Source organism: Rhinatrema bivittatum, chromosome 3 (assembly GCF_901001135.1).
Source record: "Rhinatrema bivittatum chromosome 3, aRhiBiv1.1, whole genome shotgun sequence".
NCBI lineage: Eukaryota > Metazoa > Chordata > Amphibia > Gymnophiona > Rhinatrematidae > Rhinatrema > Rhinatrema bivittatum.
Window position 1 is genome coordinate 16,413,631 of NC_042617.1, and position 22,992 is coordinate 16,436,622.

The 22,992-nt window shown below is 42.5% G+C and overlaps 1 protein-coding gene across 1 annotated transcript in view; it reads left to right on the plus strand.

The window, feature by feature from the left end:
* The window catches only part of GLP1R (glucagon like peptide 1 receptor), a 328,220-nt gene that overhangs the window by 241,667 nt on the left and 63,561 nt on the right, over positions 1–22,992 (plus strand). The window lies entirely within an intron of this gene.

Here is a 22,992-nt window from a genome sequence, read left to right on the forward strand (position 1 = left end):
GGACAGCTGGAATCAGGGGATATTTTGCTTTCCCTCCACTTGCCCGTTTCAATAGGTTTTCTGCTGCAGTATCTGTCACAAACGTCGTTACCTTCCAGAGTGTGTGATAAAAAAACACTTGAATGATATGAGTTTCTCTGGCCATTAGTGGAAGGCCTCTGAGATGCATTCCTTCATGTGGTTGGTCTGATACTTCTATGGAGGTCAAATGCCGCATCATCAGAAAATATACGTGTATGCATTTGTCAGGAAACGTGTTCCCTCTTGGGTCTAGGACCAGGGACAGTCTGGTACCTAGGCAGCAGTTCTACCTATCTGCTGACAGGACAGCGCTTCCTACTGGCCATCATACCATATCATCACACTTGCAGATTAGGGCACATATACATACACGAACCAGAACATTAAGTAACATAACAATCGCCATTGGTCTAAAACGTTGAAAACGAGATGTCTGCTCACAAATTTTGCCACAGCAGATATTTCTGTGAGATTTAGCCCTGGCAAAGGCCAGAAAGCTTGTTTCTGCTTCTTTTTGGACCACTTTATAGAAAAGATAACACTTTGCCTGCTACATCCACAGCACAAGGGATTGTTGATTTGTCAGATATATTTTTAGCTCAGCAGAAGGGAGACTGACACAGACAGAGGAGCAGAATCAGTTTTTAAACCATGGTTGTATTCATACCCCTGCCATCCCCTTAAAAAAAAAATTAACTTCGGGTTAAACAATTTCCGCAAAAATGTCACGCAGCTGTGGATTTCAAAATGTTTTTCACATAGTCGGGGTAACATCGCCAAATGAGTTAACTGGCAAATATGCACACACACCAGTTTTCTACATGGATGTGCACGCATAAATCCGCTTTGAGGATTGTCCCGCAAAACCTACACACACAGTTTCACCTGCAGTTCGCTGAGAGAATGTACCCGCACACCTTTTAAAATGAAATCCTACGTTTATAAGTCCCAACCCTGCCCAGACTCCACCACCTGAGCACCTCTCCCCTGCATGCGTCCCCCTGTGCATGTGGATCGATCACACGATTTTCTAAAGAACAATTTCTGTGGGTCAAGCACTGCTTTACCCGCACAAGTTCCTGTGAAAATTACCTTCGGCATGAGAACATCTTGCTGCAGTTCAAACTGTAATGACGCTGGGTTTTTTTTTCCTGAGGCAGACTGACTTTATTGCTTGACCCCCAAAATGAGAACCGGATATTCTCGGCTAATTTATTTATTTATTTATGAACTTTTATTTACCGACATTCGTGAAACACATAATGAGGAACAGCTCTCGGTACCAACAACAGTTTTTATACATCAATAACCAGAAAATAAGATTCTTACAAAAAGATTCAATTATTCTGCAACACTGGACAGGTTCTTCCTGAAAGCATATTCCTGAGAATTAAGAGCACCACCGGGCCTTTTTACGGGGTTGCCAAAAGTTTTGAAGATTGTTTATAGAGCTGAATGGGAACTATTCTTTCCGTTACTGCGTTTCTAAGACAAATAAAGCAAGATAAATCAGCAAATTGCAGTAGCTGGATTTGTGAATGGGGATTATTTAAGCAGTGGGCTCCCATGCCCTGAGATAACTCCTTTGCAGGAGCATGAAAGAGGTTAATTATTTTTGTAACCGGATTAGTAATTACCAGAGCAAGTTAAAAAAAAAAAAAAAAGCAGGATGAGCAAGGACAAGGAATTGAGACTCTGCGGGTATCAGTTTTGGACCATAATTTGAGGTACCTGGATGACAGGAGAGCAGTTATGGTAGTTCTGCTTGATGTTTCATCAGCGTTTGACTGCCTTTCCGGTGTTATTTTAAAATAGAGGTTAAGGAAGGTAGGAACTGGAGGAGTAGTTTATCGCTGGTTTTGCTCTTTTTTTGGAGGGGTGTCCACAGCAGGTTCAGGTGGAGGGGGATAGTTCTGCTCTGGTGTTGCTCAGGGCTTCTCACTATCCCCTCTGCTTTTTATTTATATCTGCTTCCACTCTCTCAGCTGCTGCAAGAGTTTGGTGCTTAGTTTATGGTGTACGCAGACGCCATTCAGCTGGCGTTTCCGATTGCGGGGTCGATTGAAGATAACCTTCAGGTTCATTAAAAGGGTGCATAATACCATAAAAAATCGGATGCTCTCAGGGGTCAGGCAGGATGGTGGGGATACTTTGCCAGAGCAGTTTTCTTTGGATGGTGTGTCTCTTCCTGTATCAAGCAAGGTTAGGAATTTGACAGCCAGCTTGGATTTGGCATTTTCCTTCCGGTCCCAATCACAGGCAGTCGTGAAACTGTGGCGCTTGCAGCATATTTTGGATACGAGTGAATTTAGGACTATCATACAAGAGTTCGTGTTCTCTAATTTAGACTTTTGTAACATTTTGTACATAATATTTTCTATGTACATGGAGCGCATTTAGCACATTTGTTTTATACCAGGCGGTTTTCCAAGTAAAGCTACCCAGATAATTCCTCTTTGAAAAATTAGCCACAAAATAGGTCTAGAAAAAAGTATCTGCGCACTTTGCAACTACCCGGGCTATAAGATAAACCCCCTCCCCCACCAGTCTATGCATGCTAAACTATCTGCTTCCATTGGTGCTATAAATAGATAGATCAGTGTTTCCCATCCACTGTGACTTCAGACCTGATGAGGGAATGCTAAGATCCAGACCAGCACCCGGGCTCTGCTTTTAGCACCTCCCAGTAACAAGAGAACAGAATGAGCTCCTTTCTCAGGACATGTGTTATCCTGCATGTGCATGCTACCTCTTCCTAGCTGCAGCATGACTCCCGGAGTGTACGGGCGGCAAGCAGGGTATGGATAGCTGGCACCTGCTTTGTGCAGCACATACATTACACATAGCACCTCCTCATCTTCCCTGACTTTGAGTCCTTCCAGCCTCAGTCCTATCCCCAGGCTGAGTGAGATGGGGAGTGCATGCACTGAGCACTGGATGTATCTCTCACTGACTGTTGGGAGCAGCAGCAGCAGCCAAGGAGGTCATTTATTAAGCCGTGATATTTTATCGTGGGAAGGGACAAATACCGGAGAGGGGACATTCTCGTCATATTTGTCCCTTCCCCGCATGATTTATTTATTTAGCATTTTTCTATACCGACTTTCCAATAACAGAATTACTGATCAATTCGGTTTACATTCTAAACAGTAACAATGACAAGTCAATGTCTTACAATGAACAGGTTGAATTAACTTGGATTAAGATATATGGGGGTTAATAACATAATTACAAGGTACGGTGCCTAATGTAGGCTGGAGGTTGGGTTTTGATATTAGACTGCCAAAGATCGAGTGATTTTTAGAGAAGGTCTATATAGATCTCTAGCGTGTTACCACGTAGGGATCATTGGCAGGGGTATTCCGCAGGTTGATGATAGGGGCAAAGGCCAGTCAATGCCATTTTGAAAGTTGGTATCAACAGGCTCTGAGCCTCGGGGGTGCTCCATGCTGCCACTGGACAACCGGGGCCACTCTCTGTAGGTAAGGGCGGTCCAGGGGATGGGGGGTTAGGGGCAGGCCACTAGATCACTGAGGTCTCTCTTTTATGTTGGAGATGAGGGGACACAAGATCACCAGCAATTAGGTTTTCTGTAAGGGGGGATCCAGGGGGGTCGGGGGTAGGGAGGTATTTTGGATTGGGGGTTGAACTATAGTGAGAAAGGAAGCGGTTTAGGTAGGCGAGCAAGGCATCACCGCATGACTGTATAACTTTAAAACATTTTTTTTTTTACTTTTTAGCCATTTCTAGTGGCAGCAGGGATCTCCCCAGAGCCCTTGGGGAGGGTGGGGATTTGGCATATTGGAAGAAGGGGTGTTTCCAGATCATGTTGTCCTTTAAGAAGCAGGCCGAAGGCATTGGGACATGTGTTAGCGTCCTGATGCCTCTGGGGAAAAAGTTACTGTAGCTACAACTCTTGGGTATATCGCACAATAAATGCTGTTTATCTCGCGTTATACCCTTACGGCAGCTTAGTAAATATGCCCCTAAACTGGCTTTGCACACCACACCGACTCTTCCCTTCTCTTGCACTTGCGTATAGAAGGAGCTGGTCCATTGGGATGGGTTCATGTGCATCCCCGCTCCTTCTCCCTTTGGCTTAAAATTTGAGAGACTGGCAGGGATTTCAGTGCTTTCCTAGCGATTTGTTTTGGCAATGTGAGTTTTCTCCACGTCTTCACTACCTGCTTTGTGGAAGTTGGTGTTCCACGCATCGTTTTTGTTAATGGAGATGTGCCATAGGCTTGAGAAGGTTGGGAAACACTGAAATATATAGAAAATGAGATATAGATAGGCATAATGCATTAAAAAATGTGGAAGGACAACTATTATAGCAGAATTTTAATGCACCACACGGTACAGACTGGTGATCATGACTCCCTCCTGCACTTTGAAAATGCGCTGATTGAACTGGCATATTTTGTATTCCTACCCCGTGCTGCAAAAAAAAATTAAGCCAGCTGTATAAAACCCTCTTGTCAGACGATCCTTCTAGTGGTGTGAAAGACCAGCATGGACCAAGGCAGTGAAAGGGCCATGTGAAAATCTGCATGGAATGATCAGGAGTGTGTTCCGGCCTGCGATATTACAGGACACCAAGACCGGGCCACAGCTCCAGGGGATAAAAGTCCCCATTACCCCATAAAAAATGACTCTGCAATGGAGCCCTGGCACGTACTGCCAAGGCCTGTAACATAAGTGCTGTCTTCACTTGGAGAGATCTTGAATTAATAGCCTGTATCCAAGGAGATTTGTGGGTGATGTGCTCTTTGCTGATGTGATTGGAATTCAGCCAGAAATGTTTTAGCCAAAAAAAAGTTTTCTAAGAGCAGTGGATTATTATTATTTTTTTTTTTGCTAGAACGTTTCTGGTTGTGTTTCAGCCTCTCACCAACAGAAGATGTCGCCGAAGATAGAAGGAAGGAGACGGGAGCTGCCTTCTCTTGCATACGTTTATCCTGCAATGCAAAAAAGACAATGGCAATTTTTAGCTAACAGATTCTTTTTTTTTTATTTCTTTATTTTATCAGATATGGATGGATTTTACGTTTCCTGAGAATTACAGACGGAGAACTCTTTCTGTCACCTGCCACATAAGCTATAGCTTCTCTAAACTGTAACAGTTCTTGCTTCTCTTTTCAATTATCACTTGACATTTCTGTCATGTGTGACGAAGTGGCAAAAAAAAAAAAAGACAGAAGGCTCATTTCCAGCATCACATCTGTTTCCCTCCCCACTATTGGATCTGACCCATTTGCAGAATAAATCAATTTGAATTGTAAGGCCATACTCCTCTTGGATCTAGTAGTCAAAAGAAAGCACACAAGCATCATCAGATTTCCTGAGGCAGAGGTTATCACATTAGGATACATCGTACTTTGCGCTTCTGAGGAAATCTCAACAATTTGGGGCCTATGCAGTAAACTTTAACATGTATTTTGAGGCCCTCATCTGCAGGATATAAACAGCAAGCTATGTAAGGAGGCCTTAAGATGCACATTGAAGTGGTCTGGAAAGACATTCCTGAGAATATGCTAAAATCTGTATTTCCACACTTGCAAATGAAAGAACATCAAAGGCAAATGAGTGTTTTGCATGAGCCAGGTAAATAAAGTAGTATGCTCACTCTCCACATTATTTGCTGAGCACTTGCTAATGGCATACTGTTTGATGCCTGATCTTAGCTTACTAATTTGCATCTTATTGAAAAGACTTTGCTATCAGGAAGCATTCTACTCACAACAACACAGAAGTCATATGTAGTGGTTTTAGTAGCTCTAATAGAAACCCATTTCACAAGTTATTATAAAAATAATATGGCTTAGATGATCATTGTTGACCTTGATGGCCTTTTGGTCTTAGGTGGGCATATTCTCCATTCATACTACCTGCTAAAATAATAGTGCAGTCAAACACAAGGATTGCACTGTACACTAAAGGATGATCATTTTGACTGAAATTAAAAAATGTCTTGCATATGAGGGGTGCTGGGGTTAATGTCCTGCCATCTAACTCCACTGGGGACATCAGGCAAGACTATAACATTCCCAGTCCTTTTTTCCTTGATATCTTGATATATTTCAATTGCCTACACAGAGCACTGACAGGGAAAAGACTGACCCTTGCCCCAACACTATAGATTACTGATGGGGAGGAAGGTCAAATGCCAATGCCTTCTGGAATCAGGGCTGGCAGAATTACCTCCCTGGTTTCAATGGGATGGATGTACCATGGTTGGCTGAGGATGATAAAGGGGAAGGAACAGCTCCCCTATGTGGAAAGGCTAAAGAGGTTAGGGCTGTTCAGCTTGGAGAAGAGACGGTTGAGGGGGGATATGATAGAGGTCTTTAAGATCATGGAGGTCTTGAATGAGTAGATGTGAATCAGTTATTTACTCTTTTGGATAATAGAAAGACTAGGGGGCACTCCATGAAGTTAGCATGTAGCACATTTAAAACTAATTGGAGAAAATTCTTTTTCACTCAACACAAAATTAAGCTCTGGAATTTGTTGCCAGAGGATGTGGTTAGTGCAGTTAGTGTAGCTGGGTTTAAAAAAGGTTTGGATAAGTTCTTGGAGAAGTCCATTACCTGCTATTAATTAAGTTGACTTAGAAAATAGCCACTGCTATTACTCGCATCAGTAGCGTGGGATCTACTTAGTGTTCGGGTACTTGCCAGGCATTTGTAGCCTGGATTAGCCACTGTTGGAAACAGGATGCTGGGCTTGATGGACCCTTGTCTGACCCAGTATCGCAATTTCTTATGTTCTTATGAGGTAGCGGCACCATCTGATGTCGGTCTTTTTCCTCACTGCAGATTGTCTTGGCTGGACGTCCTGTGAGGGTATGGGGCTGGCAACCTGGGTATGTGTGGCACAGCCTCCAGAATGATGCTATTATCCCCCTGTTCCAATTCATATTAACATAGTAAATGATAGCAGAAAAAGAGAAACTGATCCTCCATGTTTGCCCAGTTATTACTATCTATGCTGCCAAATTATATGCCTGATGGCAGCCATATAGCCTGACTGTCTCTAGGATATGCACCTTCTCCAAGGCACTTTTTCTCATCTTCCTCTTTTCTTCTCTACCTTTCTGGTTAGCTGAGCATGCAAAATTCCCCTGTTTTCGTAATTCTTCTGCTTTTTTGCAACTAATGATTTCTCTCCTGCCCTCTTGGGGCTTGCTTTTCAAAGTGACTTACATGCATAAACATCCTGTTTGATGGGCATAAGTGGCACTTTGAAAACTAATTAGAGTGTCAAGCATGAGAAAGCATGCGCAGATCCCCATTCTGCACATGCTCTTACCCACACTAGAAAGGCATTCCAGCGGTTGGAGTTAAGGCAGGAAAAGCATTCATGTGCACACTTTCAATTTTTAAAAGTGTGCACATAAATGTAAATGCAGAAAGTTAAAATCTGCTCTGGAGCAGATGCAACTTTCTGCAGATAGGTCTACAAGCAGACTTATGTGCATAAATCTGCTCTGAAAATTCATGCTACGTTTGTGGGTACAGCCCTGTGTGGGCTGTTATAAAATTACTCTCCCTAAGTCTGTTTTTTTACTTTAAGAGAGGATGGAATCAACACAGAGAATCCTTAGTCTCAAAAGAGTGAGGAGACAGCAGAAGAATTAGGATCTGTGTCTCCTCCTCCTGTACATTGTCTGCTTCCTTGGCAATCATCTGAGGTGTGTTTGCTTTTGGTCTGGCTTTTCCACTCCTGGAACTCTCTATTCCCCTCTCACCTCTTCTCCTGGAGTGTGGTAGCTCTTCCACTCTTTCCCTAAGCACTGAAAAGCAATCCCCATGTACCATGCTTACTTATTTAGCCTTTGTATACTCTAGAGGAGTTAATCCCTGAAAGTTATTAACAGTGTACCAGAGGCAAACCCTTACCAACTGAAGAGAAGTTGTAGAACTAGGGCAGTGATGGCCAACCTTTTGAGCTCAGTGTGTCAAAATTCATTAAAAAACGAGCATAACACCCATGTGTGGATTCCCAAAGCACAAGCCGCCTTTCAAACGCTAAAAGAAGCATTCTGCTCTGGTCCTTGCCTACAACATATGGACCCAAAACGCCCCTTCATCATAGAAGTCGACACATCTGCTATTGGAGCTGGGGCAGTATTAAGTCAGTTTTCTCCTAAGGGTACACTACCATGCTCGTTCTATTCGCACAAATTCTTGCCTACAGAACTGAACTGTACTGTCAGAGATCAGGAACTCCTAGCGGTCAAATTGGTCCTCCAAGAGTGGCGTCCCGGTTGGAAGGGGCGCAAAACAAATTTACCATTTTCACCGATCATAAGAATCTCGAACACCTAAAAGAAGCACTACTCCTGAATCCAAGCTCGATGGGCGCTGTTCTTCGAGAGATTTAATTTTGAACTGCGCTATCGACCAGCCTCGAAAAACCTCCGCCCAGATGCGCTCTCCAGATCCTTCGAACCTGAAGACATTCCCGATGTCCCAAGACAAATCATTGATCCTGCCTGTGTATCCCTCTCAGTGACCACCATGGTCCCTGCTGGAAAAAATGTTGTTCCACGTAGATTATGTGAGCGGGTTCTCAAATGGGCCCATGATTCTAAGCTGGCTGGACATCCGGGCCATACCAGAACCCTCGAGATGTTGCGGAGAGTCTACTGGTGGCCCAGCAAGATGCAAGACTCCCGCAACTATGTAGATTCATGCCCCGTCTGTGCCCAACAGAAACCTCCTACAGGATGACCATGGGGCCTCCTCCAACCGCTTCCAGCTCCCACCGTCAAGCATATCCACGGATTTCATCACAGACCTTCCACCGTCACAGAACAATACCGTGATCTGAATTATCATTGACCGTTTCTCTAAAATGGGTCACTTCATTCCTCTGCAAAGCCTTTCTTCGGCCCCAGAATTGGCTAAATTGTTCCTAAAGCATGTCTTTTGCCTCCATGGCCTTCCAAAAGAAATTATCTCAGACCGAGAACCACAGTTCGCTGCAAGGATATGGCATTCGTTGTAAAAAGTTCAACATCACCTTGAATTTTACATCAGCCCATCACCCCCAAGCCAACGGCCAAGCAGAAAGAACCAACCGGACCCTGAAGACTTTCCTCTGCTCATATGTGAACGACCAACAGGACAATTGGTCCGACCTGCTGCATTGGGCAGAATTGTTGCATAATACCCACATTGCTGCTGCCACCGATGTATCACCATTTTCTATGGTGTTTGGTCGACAACCACATCTACTGCTGGCAATATCCCTCTCTGTTCCTTCACCAGCCGCTCAGTTTACGGCTCACAACATTCGTCAGGTGTGGAACCAAGTTAAGGAATGCCTCAATCAGGCTGCCAAACATTCCAAACGAACTTCAGATGCCCTCAGACGTCCCACTCCACTCTTCCGTCCTGGCCAGAAAGTGTAGCTAAGCATTTGATATATAAGACTGCGACTCCCTTCACACCGTCTGGCTCTGAAATTCATCGTCCCTTTTCCAGTCCTACGGAGAGTAGGAGCAATGTCCTACCAATTACAACTGCCACGTGCCATGGGTATTCATAACACTTTCCATGTTTCCCTGTTGAAGCCGCTAGTCCTATCCTGGCCCTCTCGAAGAAATCCATCGCCACCTCGGATCTCCACCGACCCTGATACGACTCTCTAAGTAAGAGAAGTCCTCGATGTCCGGTGGCGTTGAGGCAGATGGGAATATCTCTTAACCTGGGAGGGTTATGGGGCCGAGGAGAACTCGTGGAAACCTTCCCACAACATTCTTAGGTAGTACCTCTTGGACTGACTCTCTGGTACTGACCTTTGCCTGCCTCTTTGACCATGCTGATTGCTGCCCAGATTCTGACCTTGCCTGCCTCCTTGACCACGTATGACCTCTGGAACCTGACCCCTGCTTTGGCTGACTACTCTCAGACTGATCCTTGGAATTTGACTTCTGCTTTGGCTGACCACTCACGGACTGATCCTTGGAACCTGACCTCTGCTATCGTTGACCACACCTCCTTGATTCTGGCCCTGCTCCTAGCCTTGTCAGCCCAGACACTGTACTGGCCTTCCTTGATCCCTCAGGCCTCTAGTCAAGAAATTGACCACGCACCCTTGATCCTGGTGGGCACACCTCTATACTTCCTATCTGGGAGACCCTGCAAGGTCCACCTAAGTCCAAGCGGCCCTGGACCCCAAGGGCTCCACCCGGGGGGACCACGGACTTCCAGTGGTGAAGCTCCAGCTAGCCTCTGTCTCCTCCTGTGCTCCGCCACCTGGTGGCAGGTACTTCCTGGGCCTGACCAGAGAGCCATCCTACACTGCTCCAGGACAAGGGTCCATCTCCAAACAATAGATGTGTGTACGTGCGCTACAAGCAGTTTTCCCACACATATATACCTATCCAGGTCTTTTTTATGAGGTTTTAGTATTTGATCTGATTTTTGTTTCTACATGATTATTTTATACCTTTCTATGTAGTTTTCCCACATATATAACTATCCATGTCCTTTTTTATGAGAGGTTTTAATATTTGATCTGATTTATTTTTGTTTCTACATGATTATTTTATACTTTTCTATGTCTTTCTTATGAGAGGTTTTTATTATTTTAATTTGTTACCCTTGTAAACCGTTGTGATAGAATTTTTTAAAATGACCTTACAAATAAATAAATAAATATAGGCATGGGCACTAAATAATGTAAATCCACCAAGCAGAAAAGAGAGTAAAAAATGTAAATGCAACCCAAAACTATCCTATCATCAAAAAAGCATTCACCTTAAATTGAAACTTATTTACCTACAATTCACAACTTTGAAGAAATATATCAAAGACACAGATGCCTCAAAAAAAATAGCTGCAGATGGGACCTTCATAACACCCGGATGAGCAAATTAGTTTTCAGCACGAAATGCCCAGGTCATCCTTAATCACCGGTCCATCATTTTACATACAGGAAGTGTCCATCTGTTCTATTATTATTTTTTTTAATTTTTAAATGCAAATTAAAAAGAAACTTCCCTTTATTATCAGGAGTACCGGCGGCAGCAGCCATTTTTGTCCTCATAAAGACATGGACATCGCCTTAACTTGTGTCCCTGATGCAGTTTTGGAGTGAAACATAACGTTATGTCGGGTGCATTGGGAATAAGCACTGCTGCTACTGCTGGTACTCCTGATAATTAAGGGAAGTTTCCTTTTTAATTTGCATTTAAAAATGTAAAATAATAATAATAGAACAGATAGACATTTGCTGTATGTAAAATGATGGAAATGATTAAGGATGACCTGGGCATTTCGTGCTGAAAACTAATTTACACGCATGGGTGTTATGAAGGTCCCATCTGCAGGTATTTTTTTGAAGCATTTGTGCCTTTGCTATAATTCTTCAAAGTTCTGAATTGTAGGCAAATAAGTTAAAATTAAGGTGAATGCTTTTTTGGTCACTGAATAATGTATACAACACCTGTGGTGGAGCAATCGAATGTGAACTTGAGCTGAAAAGTACGGGATGTGTAAATGAAGATATAGTTAACAATAGTGAACAGGCTTTACAGTGGCCACGTGGAAAGTGGCCGAAGGGTGTGGGATTAGTGAACAGTACTTTCTTTCTCAATAATGTATACAACAAGGCTGTGTCGGCATTTTTTCTTATTTGAGACATCCTGACACGATAAGTACTGATATTGATTTTCAAGATGTTGATTTAAAGGTAGATTTTAAAAGGAGCGCTCGCGCATTCATGCGCATGCGGTTCTCGGCGCGCACACATGGACGTGTTCATCTTATAACATGCACGGGTTATCGCATGCATGTTATAAAATGCGATATCCATACGCCCATGCGCGCCTGATTTTAACATCCGTGCGTTCATGTGCGTCCTACCACGGGTTAACCAGTGCGCTCGGCTGTATTACATTGGCCTGATTTTGCCTACAGCATCTCTGCCTCTTCCCCTTCCTGTGCTGGTTCCTTTCAGTTCTTCCAGCCTCTTGTCTTATCTTCAGGTTGAGGGGCTGATGTAATAAGATGCACTTAACAGAGGGCATAGTTTAACAAGCAGTTGTGCACCTGTTTGTGTGCAAACATTACGTCTGATTACGTCTGATGCAGCCCGCGATGCGCAGGGAATATTCTAAAGTCACACGGCCCAGTCCCCTCCAGTTAAGGAGCGGACTGGGAGGGAACCCCTAACCCTATCCATCCACCCTCTTCCCCTGCCTCCCTGACCCCTAAACTAACCCTAACCTTCTCCATTTTTTTTATTTTTATACTTACTGCTCCTCGGGAGCAGAAGTAATCTCTGCGTGCCGTGTATCTATGTAATCCAGCAAGAGTTTTAGATTGGTGGAATATAAATGCTTGCAAATAAGTGAATCAATAAATTAGATAAGAAGTTACAAGGTGTTTAAATGTATGATCAGGAGTCTATTCTAGACAACTTGATTAAGATATGACAAATGGGATTTTGACTTATGTCATCTAGAACAATTCAAGTATTATATATCCACCATTTCCAGGAGGGAGCTTCCAAACTACCCCTGAAATTGGGATGGAATAGGAATGAAAGAGCAGATTAAATCATTGTTGTAGACTCACAGATTGATGGGAAGAGGACTATGTACTGAACGTTATGGAACAAGAACTTTTAAATTGTCATTTATTTCCATTTAAAAGCAATTATCATTAAAGTTACATTGGGACTGCATCCTGAGCCCAGCGTGCTTTTTACTGTTAATATTAAAGACTCTATTAACGCTCAGAGCTTTGAAGAGAAGTCTCCCTCCTCCCAAGCGGGAATCCTGGAAAGCAGAGGTATAGGAAGTGTGAACTCATACTCCCTTCAGATTGAGCTGTGCCCAGGGGTTACAGGAGTTAGCATCCTGTTTACCATGTAACCTCATCAGGCGCTATGCTTATACCAGCCTGCCTTTCTCAGCTTGCCTATCCTGCTGGTTTGAGCAGCCTTCCCTAACAAAAATAAGTTTATAATTTTGAAGTCATTTTTGGTGGATCTGATGCGTTTTGGGATATTTAGGCAAACAGCAACACCTGCTGCAGCCTCCTTGCCTGATCTTCGCCGCAGAAATTGTTAAATGCATTCTAAAATCACTGCATAGCTTCAGCATTGATGAGGAAAGCCGCAGACTGCAGTGCGGTTCCTGCCTCTCTTTCTTCCCCGCTGTTCTCTCTTTCACAGGTCAGACATGACCCTCAGGTTCTGGTGAGACATGCTATCACAGCCAGGGCCGCTGCAAGGTATTAGATGCCCTAGGTGTACCTCCTACTTACATACCTGCAGCTCTGGTACCCACTGCCAAGTCCCACATCCCCACCATTGCCCCTTGACCACAGTGCCCGGCATCTTTTCTCTCTATCCCCCTGTCCAGCGTCTCTCCTCTCTTCTTCTTTTCCCAGCGTCCCCTCTCCCCTTCCTCCCCTTCACTCGCTGCTCAGCACACCAGTATCATCCCAGTCCTTTTGCCCCCCTTTAGGCAATGCCCAGCATACTCTCTCTCTCTCTCTCTCTCTCTCTCTCTCTCTCTCTCCATCCCCTACATGCTCAGGAATCCTCTCTTTCCACCCTTACCTCTCCCACCCAGCTTCCTCTCTGTCTCCGCCCTCCACCTCTGTCCAGCATCTATTCTTTTCTCTCTTGTGGTGTCTTATCTTTAAAGTGGGTAGATGGCACCTGGAGGTTTCTGTGGTTTTTCTACTTCCCCATAATTTTGGCACCCTGGGCACCTGCCGCCTAGTTCAGTAATGGAAGGGATAGTGGGGTCAGGAATATCAGAGCAGGGTTATATTATCTATCTACTCTCTAGATTGGCATGCCCTTGACAGAGCTGGTCACATTGAAGATCATAAATTTCTAGTTGCGAGAAAAGTCTTTCAGCTGTCAGAAGTGTGTTTGCCAGGCTCTTGCTGACAGTTGCAGCGAGTTTCTTGTGATCAGATCTCTGCTATTATTACTGAGCCATCGACAGAAGCACTCCTGAAATGGCTTATGTGAGAAATACGTCTGGAATAAGTGAGAGGCTGAGGCTGCAAAGTGAAGGAGGAAAAGAAATGGGAGATGATATGATTTCTTAGGGGCAATTTTCAAAGTCCCAAGGCAGCTTGCAGGAGCCTGCCTGCCAATTTCCCCTTTGAAAATTCATGGCCAGCAGGGAACGTAGTGCGTCAGTCATAGAGTGCATGGCCATGTACTTCTAGCTGCATGCAGAGGGAGAGAGGGGAGAAGGGAGGACATTTTCAAAATGCTGTTTTATGCAGGTAAACGTGTTTGGCCATATAACAAGCTTTGCAAACCATCCTCCCCAGCAGTGTTTCTAATATATTGAAGCCAATCTGCTAGAGCGCAAATGGCTCTGCACACACGATGCATTACATTTTAGACTTATGTGTTGCTCTCTTCCCAAAAAGGACCCAGGGTGGCTCACAGCATCACGTCAAAATACATCATAAAAATATTATAAAATAAATACAATAGTGTATATATAAAATACAATAGCATAGCATATACAGAGTATAAATACAATAACAGATAAATACAATAAAAGTATCTATTTCCGCCCAGTCCCTCTTGCTGGAAAAGTATACACCAAGATTTGAAAATGCAATCTGTACACTAACTTTTGCTCCCTGCGTTAAACCTTCTCCCCACTTCCCCTCACAATGCTAATGCAATCTAGGGGTAGATTTTAAAACCCTGCACCAAATCAGGGAGATATGCGAGTCTCTCGGGCCGGTGCATGGCGCGTATTTTAGGAGGCGTCCATGGACACGAGTATGTCCCGGTACGCACACAAAAGAAAAATTTTTTTTAAAAGGGGCATGGGCGTGGTCTGGGCAGGGCATGGGCATTCAGGAATTTAAATGGAAACCAGCGCGTAAATATTTATATGCTCAAGCGTGTAACTTTACTTCTGCCATAGACGGCTTGTAAGTTATAAAGCAAAATAAACTAAGCTAGTCAGTGGGGTTTTAAGGGTTGGGGCAGGTAGGGTAAAAGAGAGGTTAGTGAGCTAGGAAGGTTAGGAAGTCCTATCCTGTAACATTGCAAGGTGGGAACAAACTGGTTTAACTGGTAACTGCATTGGCGCGCGCGTATATTAAAATCCCCCCACTTACGCGGTAGAGGCAGCACATGCGTGCATCCGATGCAATAAGGGGGTTAGCGCGTCCAAACCAGCGCAAAGCTAATAATGCTCATCACATGTAAATTTATTTATTTATTTATGTATTTATTTATTTATTTACAGGTATTTATATACCGACCTTCCTCAAGAGATATCAAGTCGGTTAACAATACATCAATACATTTCCATTAAAACACAATCACATAAAATAGAACCATACATAAAATAAAATAAAACAAGCATTATGAATTGATACAGTAATATAGTTATAAACTATTCTTTATCTAAACTATACACCTCTGCTATCCATAATCTAAAACATCCTATCACCTTCCTCAGAACATCTATTACTACCCTATCCTTTGGCATTTCTATATTTAAAATTCTTAATAAAAGAACTAAATAGTAAAACTTAAAATACTTTACTAAAACTAAATAAGACTTATTGAATACTCTCATTAAATTCAATGGTCACATATTACTTGCTCAAATGGCTACATTTGCTTCATTAAAAGCCTGCTCAAATAGCCACATTTTTATCAATTTTTTAAACTTCTGGATGCTAGTTTCTGTTCTAATATCTACAGGCAGAGCATTCCAAATTTTTGGGCCTGCCAGAGATAAGGTCCTTTCTCTGACTGAGCTCAAATGTGCTATTTTTGGTGAAGGAATTGTGAGCAATGCTTTTCCCAAAGATCTCAGGTTATGGGCAGGTGTGTGAATCTGAAGTGAAGCATTTAGCCATTCGGAATTATTACCATACACTGTTTTATGAATCAGTAATAAACATTTATATTGAATTCTTGAATGAATCGGTAACCAGTGAAGTTCCTTCAAGACAGGTGATATATGATCGTATTTCCTCTTATTTGTTAGTAAACGCGCTGCTGCGTTTTGAAGCAACTGTAAGGGACGTAGAGTTGAACTTGGTACTCCCAGCAATAGGGCATTACAGTAGTCTAACTTTGGTGTAATAAGTGCCTGCAGCACCGTACGAAAATCCCCTATATGTAAAAAAGGTTTCAATTTTTTAAAAATCTGTAATTTATAGAAGCCTTCTTTGTTTACTGCTTTGATTGTTGCTTTCATGCTTAGTTCTGCATCTAAAATAGGGCCTAGATCTCTTGCTTCGTAATTGATTTTATATAGTGGTAAAAGAGACTTTATTTCTAACTCAGTTTTCTCTGTTACTTTATTACTCATATACAGTATTTCTGTTTTTGAGCTGTTTAAAGAGAGTGTCATATGAGACAATAATTGTTTTATTGATGAGAGGTATACATCCCATAGTTTCAGGGTAGATTGAAGAGAATCATTAATGGGTAGCAAAATTTGGACATCGTCTGCAAACAAATAGTGAACCAGTCCTAGTCCTGCTAAGAATCTACATAACGGGGCCATATATACATTAAAAAGTGTAGGGGACAACGAAGAGCCCTGTGGAACCCCTGTCTGCATTTCTTTTTTCTCTGATTCTATTGTACCCACTTTTACTTTGAAGGATCTATTCGATTGGAATGATCTAAACCATGCCAGTGTTGTGTCTTTCAATCCAATTTCTTGTAATCTTACTAATAGGACTTCGTGCTTCATGGTATCAAATGCCGCTGAGATATCCAATAGGATTAATAAATAAGATTTGTTTTGATCAAAACCCCTGTGAATTGTATCTGTCAGAGAAATTAGTAAAGTTTCTGCATTATGAGATTTCCTAAATCCAAATTGTGAGGGAAAAAGCAGTTGATTATCCTCAAGATACTCCATTAGCTGTCGATTAACGACTTTCTCTAATAATTTTGCCAAAAAAGGAATAATTAGACATGATTTCTGGATCAAGTTGACATTTCTTCAATAAGGGGTAGATTTTCAGAGCCCTGCTCGCCTAAATCCGCCCAAAACCGGGCGGATTTAGGCGAGCAGGGCCCTGCGCGCCGGGAAGCCTATTTTACATAGGCCTCCCGGCGCGCGCAGAGCCCCGGGACTCGCGTAAGTCCCGGGGTTCTCGGAGGGGGGCGTGTCGGGGGCGTGTCGGGGGGCGGGCCCGGTCGTCGCGGCGTTCCGGGGGCGTGTCGGCAGCGTGTTGGGGGCGGGGACGGGGCGTGGCTACGGCCCGGGGGCGTGGCCGTGCCCTCCGTACCCGCCCCCAGGTCGCGGCCCGGCGCGCAGCAGGCCCGCTGGCGCGCGGGGATTTACGTCTCCCTCCGGGAGGCGTAAATCCCCCGACAAAGGTAAGGGGGGGGTGTAGACAGGGCCGGGCGGGTGGGTTAGGTAGGGGAAGGGAGGGGAAGGTGAGGGGAGGGCAAAGGAAAGTTCCCTCCAAGGCCGCTCCGATTTCGGAGCGGCCTTGGAGGGAACGGGGGGGAGGCAGCGCGGCTCGGCGCGCGCAGGCTATACAAAATCGATAGCCTTGCGCGCGCCGATCCAGGATTTTAGTGGATACGCGCGGCTCCGCGCGTATCTACTAAAATCCAGCGTACTTTTGCTTGAGTCTGATGCGCAAGCAAAAGTAGGCTGTTCGCGCGCCTCTTAAAATCTACCCCTAAGGGCTTTACTACAGCACATTTCAGTGAGTCTGGGAATAATCCCTCTTCTAAAAATGTATTGATGATCTCAGCCAGCGGTTTTGCATTAATATCTGAAACTGATTTTAAGGCCTTTGTTGATATGGCATCTAACGGATGATTAGCTGGTTTAATCTTTTTTATAAGATTACCAACTTCTAAAGAAGAAACAGTGTCAAAAGTTGCCCATGAAATTGAAGGGTTACAAGGAAGAGTTATGTTTTGAGTGGGTTGGTTTTTTAAATCTTTTAAAATCATCTGAACTTTATTTATAAAGAAAGAAGCGAATTCACTCGCTTTTGCCTTAGGATTCTCAAAAGAGTTTGTGTTTTCTTTCGGTTTAATAAGATCGGAAACATATGTGAATAAGATCTTTGGGTTAAACTGGAATTTATGTATCTTTTCAGCGTCAAAATTTCGTTTGGCCATATTTATCTCATTTCTATACTTATGAAGAGCTTTCCTGTAAATTGTTAATGTATCGATATTACTGTTTTTTCTCCAAATTCTTTCTAGTTTTCGCAGTCCTTTCTTCAAGGTTTTTAAGTTAGATGAGAACCACGGTGCTTTATGTTTGTTTGTTGGGGCAATCCTTTTCTTTATTATTGGGCAGATTTTATTGGCTAACTCTGAAGTAGTTTCAATCCAAGATGTAATTGCTTTAGTTGTATCAGAGCAGTCTAATTTTGTCAATGCTTCGGGTAAATTATTGATTAAGTCCTCTGAACTAAAGGGTTTTTTATATTCTATTTCTATTTTATTAGGGGATTCAGTTTTAACCTTAGGAAATTTAAACGAAATACAAGCAGTAATTAAATAATGATCTGACCAAGGCACCGGAACACTCAATGGTTGGGCTATTAACTATTCCTCCCCGATGCGAAAAAAAATAAAATATGCACCCGATACACACTTAATACTGTAGTGATATTAAGTCGGAGGAACGGGAAAAAAAAATAATGTCGCCAGTGGTCAGGTTAGGAAAATGGACACTTAATTAATGAGCATCCATTTTCCTAACCTGCTGACAGCCACCTCTCTTGGGTGCCCGATGCCAAGGATGTGCTAGGGATGCAAATTTTCCCTAGTTCCTCCTTTTTACCACAGCAGCCCATTTAAATATTAAATCAGGTGCCCAGGAGAGGTGGATCGGCAAGTGTTAAGAGAGCGTGCATGCCCATTTAACACGCACTGATATTGCAGCGGCCTGAAAGTGGATAAAAGCGCATGCACTGTGGGACACTAGGTGGATGCTTAGCCATGGTGGGGGAGGGAACTCACTAAAGCACTCATGCAATTTAGTAAAGGAACTGAGCAATTTTGCTATCAGGACTCCTATGCAAAGAAACTAGTTTTTCAACACACTTTTCCACAAGAACATTAACTGAGGTGACTCAGTTCTTTTTGAATGATACTGATTTTGCAAAGCATTTTTCATGCACAGTTTTATTATGTGTTATAGTTACTGAATTGCTTTACATAATTGTATATTACAGTCACTCATTAACTATGAATTTCCATAATATTGCACAAAAAGAAAAAGTACCTGCAAAAAAATAGCCATATGCCCAAGATGTATGGCCCCTTTATGTGAATTATTGAAGCAGCAGGTTTGAAGCATCGCTTATTGGCTGATGACGTGCACATTTTTTTTTTTTGCCAGTAGGGAAAGGAGGGTTGGAGGACCTGGAGAAGCTCAATACAAGTCTAGGGTTAGCAACAAAGTGATTCTAGGGCAACAAACTGAAATGGATTACTTGTCAATCAGATGCCCTAAGGATGGGAAATAGAGATCCAGTTCCTAGGTTTAAGATCAAATTCAATGGAGGCCAGGTTCAGGTTAGATGCTACATTATCATTTGATACGCAGATCATTGGGTTATTTAACATTGTATTTGTCTACCTGCACATGATTCAGCAGCCTGCTCAACACTTCAGAATTTACAGACAGTAGTCCAGGCCATCCAGAAACACCTTTATTAATAACTGCATGTGTAGGCCTATCGTAAACATCATTACGTTGCAATACAGCTATTGTAAAACACCGCAGATAGAATCATTAAGGGCCTTCACAGTAGGAAAAAAGTATCCCCATTATTGAAAAGACTACACTGGATGCCACTTGAATTCCAAGGAGAATTAAAAAATACTAATGTTGCTTTTAAAGGCCAGAAATGAGCTAGGTCCTACTTATTTGTTAGAGGGGATGATGTCGTATATGCCAACATGTAATCTGTGGTCCTCACAAGGGAATCTGCTTTGTGTTTCTTCACATAAAGATACCTGACTTTAAAAAAAAACAAAATCGCATTTTCAGTCATTGCACCATGATTGTGGAATAGTTTTCCTGCTGAAATCCAACTGCAAAAGGATTATTTACAATGCCACAAAATAGATGAAGGCCAGACATTTAAGGAGTGAGTTACATAAGGAGTGGATAGGTTTTCTGGTTAACTCTCAATCCTTGTATGTGGGCTTTTGGGTGGGAGAAAGTATATCCTCCGATAGCAGAAGGGTTTAAGGTGGGATGAAATGGCCATGATTTTAATGATTTGCAAAAATAAAGTAGGGCTTGTACACATACATCAGGCTTTATGTGCGTAAGTCGACGTAATTTAAAACATGCATACATCAAGGAAATTACCAGTTTTACCAATTAGTCCATTTTGCCCAGTCCTTCTCTAGGTCATTGATATCTTCCTGGTTCTTTAACCTGCTCCCCCAGTTCACCCAGACCTCCCACCCAGTCATTAGTACACAATAAATCCATTTAATATCCCATACCCCAGATAATTAGCAGGTATGAAATTACCCGAGTAAACTGGCCCATATGATGCACGCATGTTTTAAATTACGTCGACTTACGCACATAAAGCCCAATGTCTGTGTACCCGCCCTGCTTTATTTTTGCAAATATATATTTTAAATAGGTAGGAAAAGTACACGCATTCAGATGGTAACTTTCAAACAGGTGCACGAGCGCAATATACATGTGTATGGCTGCACAGCCAGATACAGGGCAATTTTATATCCTAGGTGCAGCTATGTGCACATGTTATAAAATAGCCCTGAATGGGTGCTCCTAATTTTCCAAGTGTGTGCACACAGCCTCGTAATGTCGGCTTTGAGCTGTGCAAGTGAGGGAATTTAATAATAGGTGCGTGTCCACGCCATGACCAGTTTCACCAGTTCACCCAGTCTAGAGCCAGGCCCTCGAAACCCCACCCCCGGTTACTCCAGATCCCTCAAAAACTTCATAGATGCCTTTAAATTTTTTTATTGAGATTACACCTCCTCCACACTCAACATATACCTGAGCACACGCCGAGGCACGTCGGCACTTGAACGCATATCTCTTGGCCTCACCCTGGAATGCCCATGCCCACACCATGCCCACATTCTGGCCCTTCCTTCTCCAATGAGAGATATTCATGCATCCGGACTTGTGTGCATTGGGCGGCCTTTAAAATCGGGTGGAAACACGCAGGTGATACTTGCACACCCATCGCCTGATTTTGTGACGTGCCTGGCTTTTAAAATCCACCTTTCAATGCACTGATATACATTCTTTCAACGCTTGCATATATTTGTGTGCGAAATAGATGCGCATGCAGCTTTCATACCTACAGATTCTGAAATACTAGCATAGATCTACTTGCAGCCTTATAAACGTGTATAGCATGCCATGTGCTTTTGTTTGAAAGTTATCTTCTTTGTGTATAGGCAATAAATAAAGAAAAAAAAAGTTAAAGTTCACACATAAAAACAGCAAATTAGAGGCTCTCTTCTGTTTAAAAGATAAAGCACACAAAGGATCAGTTCTTAAAAACACAAAGGATACATTATCTTAAGTACACAAAAATACAATAATAGAATGAAATTGTTACTTATCTGAAAGATTGTGATTGTTGAATATATTTTACTGTTGAATATATATTTTCTTTCCTGGGAACCGGTTCCATGATTATTTATCTGTTGGAATATAACCAATTTGTCCATGCCAGCTTATTTCTAAATTAAAGTAAAACTTTTCTTATAAATTTCACTATTTATATTATTTTCTTTCAAGTACATTTTTTTATTTTGTTGGGAATTACATCAGGTGAACTGGTAATTTATAACTAAACGTTTTAAGGAAACCTTTTCAACCTTATACACTTGAGCTACCAATGTGATTGTGCAATTTTATACAGTTCATTCCCCAGGTGATTTATGCTACAATATTGTTTATTTATTTATTTTGGACTTTTATATACCGACATCCAAGTAGAAAATTTACATATCATATCGGTTTACAGTGAAAACACAAAAGTTGCAAAAAGCATTACATAGAACAGGGTGAAATAGAACTGGGAATAAGGGATCAAAAACAAAGGTAAATAATGACAACTGAAAAAGTGTGAGCCATGTGAGGATTAGAATGACTCTTAAACAATATCAAATCAAGAGAAAACATATGATAATAAAGACGCAATGATAAAAAGCCTATAAGATAATCAAATAGTAAGATCAAATTATATACTAAAGCAATGAGAATAAATATACGATGATAATAAGGCATTAAGGAAGTCAGAAAGTATGTTCAGTCTAGACCAAGCCAGATGGCAGAGTCCATTCCGGGCGAGAATGGAGCACGAATGACCTAGAAGAGAGGGAGCACGTACTTCCTTGTGAGTGTGAAGCAGTATCAATTAGTGTTCCGGGATGGATCTTCCTGATTTCCGGGGATGAAGAAAGGCTTGTTTGAAAAGCCAAGTTGTAAGGGTTTTTTTGAAAGTTAGTGGGCATGGTTCTAGCTGGAGATCTGGGGGAAGAGTGTTCCATTGAGAGGGACCAGCAGTGGATAGGGCACGTTTCCTTAGGGCGGTCTTAATTGGGGGGGGGGGGGGGGGCTTAGAGAGAGCCTTTGTAGGCAGATCTTACAGGTCTGGAGGATTTGTGGAAACGAAGAGGTAAGATAAGAACAAGAGGTATTAGATTGTGCGTGGCTTTGTGAATTATCATAAGGACTTTGTAAAGAATTCTAAATTTAATTGTAGCAAATTATCAGGATTTTTATACCATGGAAACTTGACCTGAAACATCTGTTATAGTGGAGTGGAGGAGTAGCCTAGTGTTTAGCACAGCTTGCTGAGAACCAGCGTTCAAGTCCCAACCTAGCCATTCAGAGTTGGTAGGAATGCCAAACACGGAGATTCTGACCAGTCCAAAAGCACATGCATGTCATGCACTGGGAATAGATCATGTGACAGCTCCTGCTATGGCTACAAAGAGGTC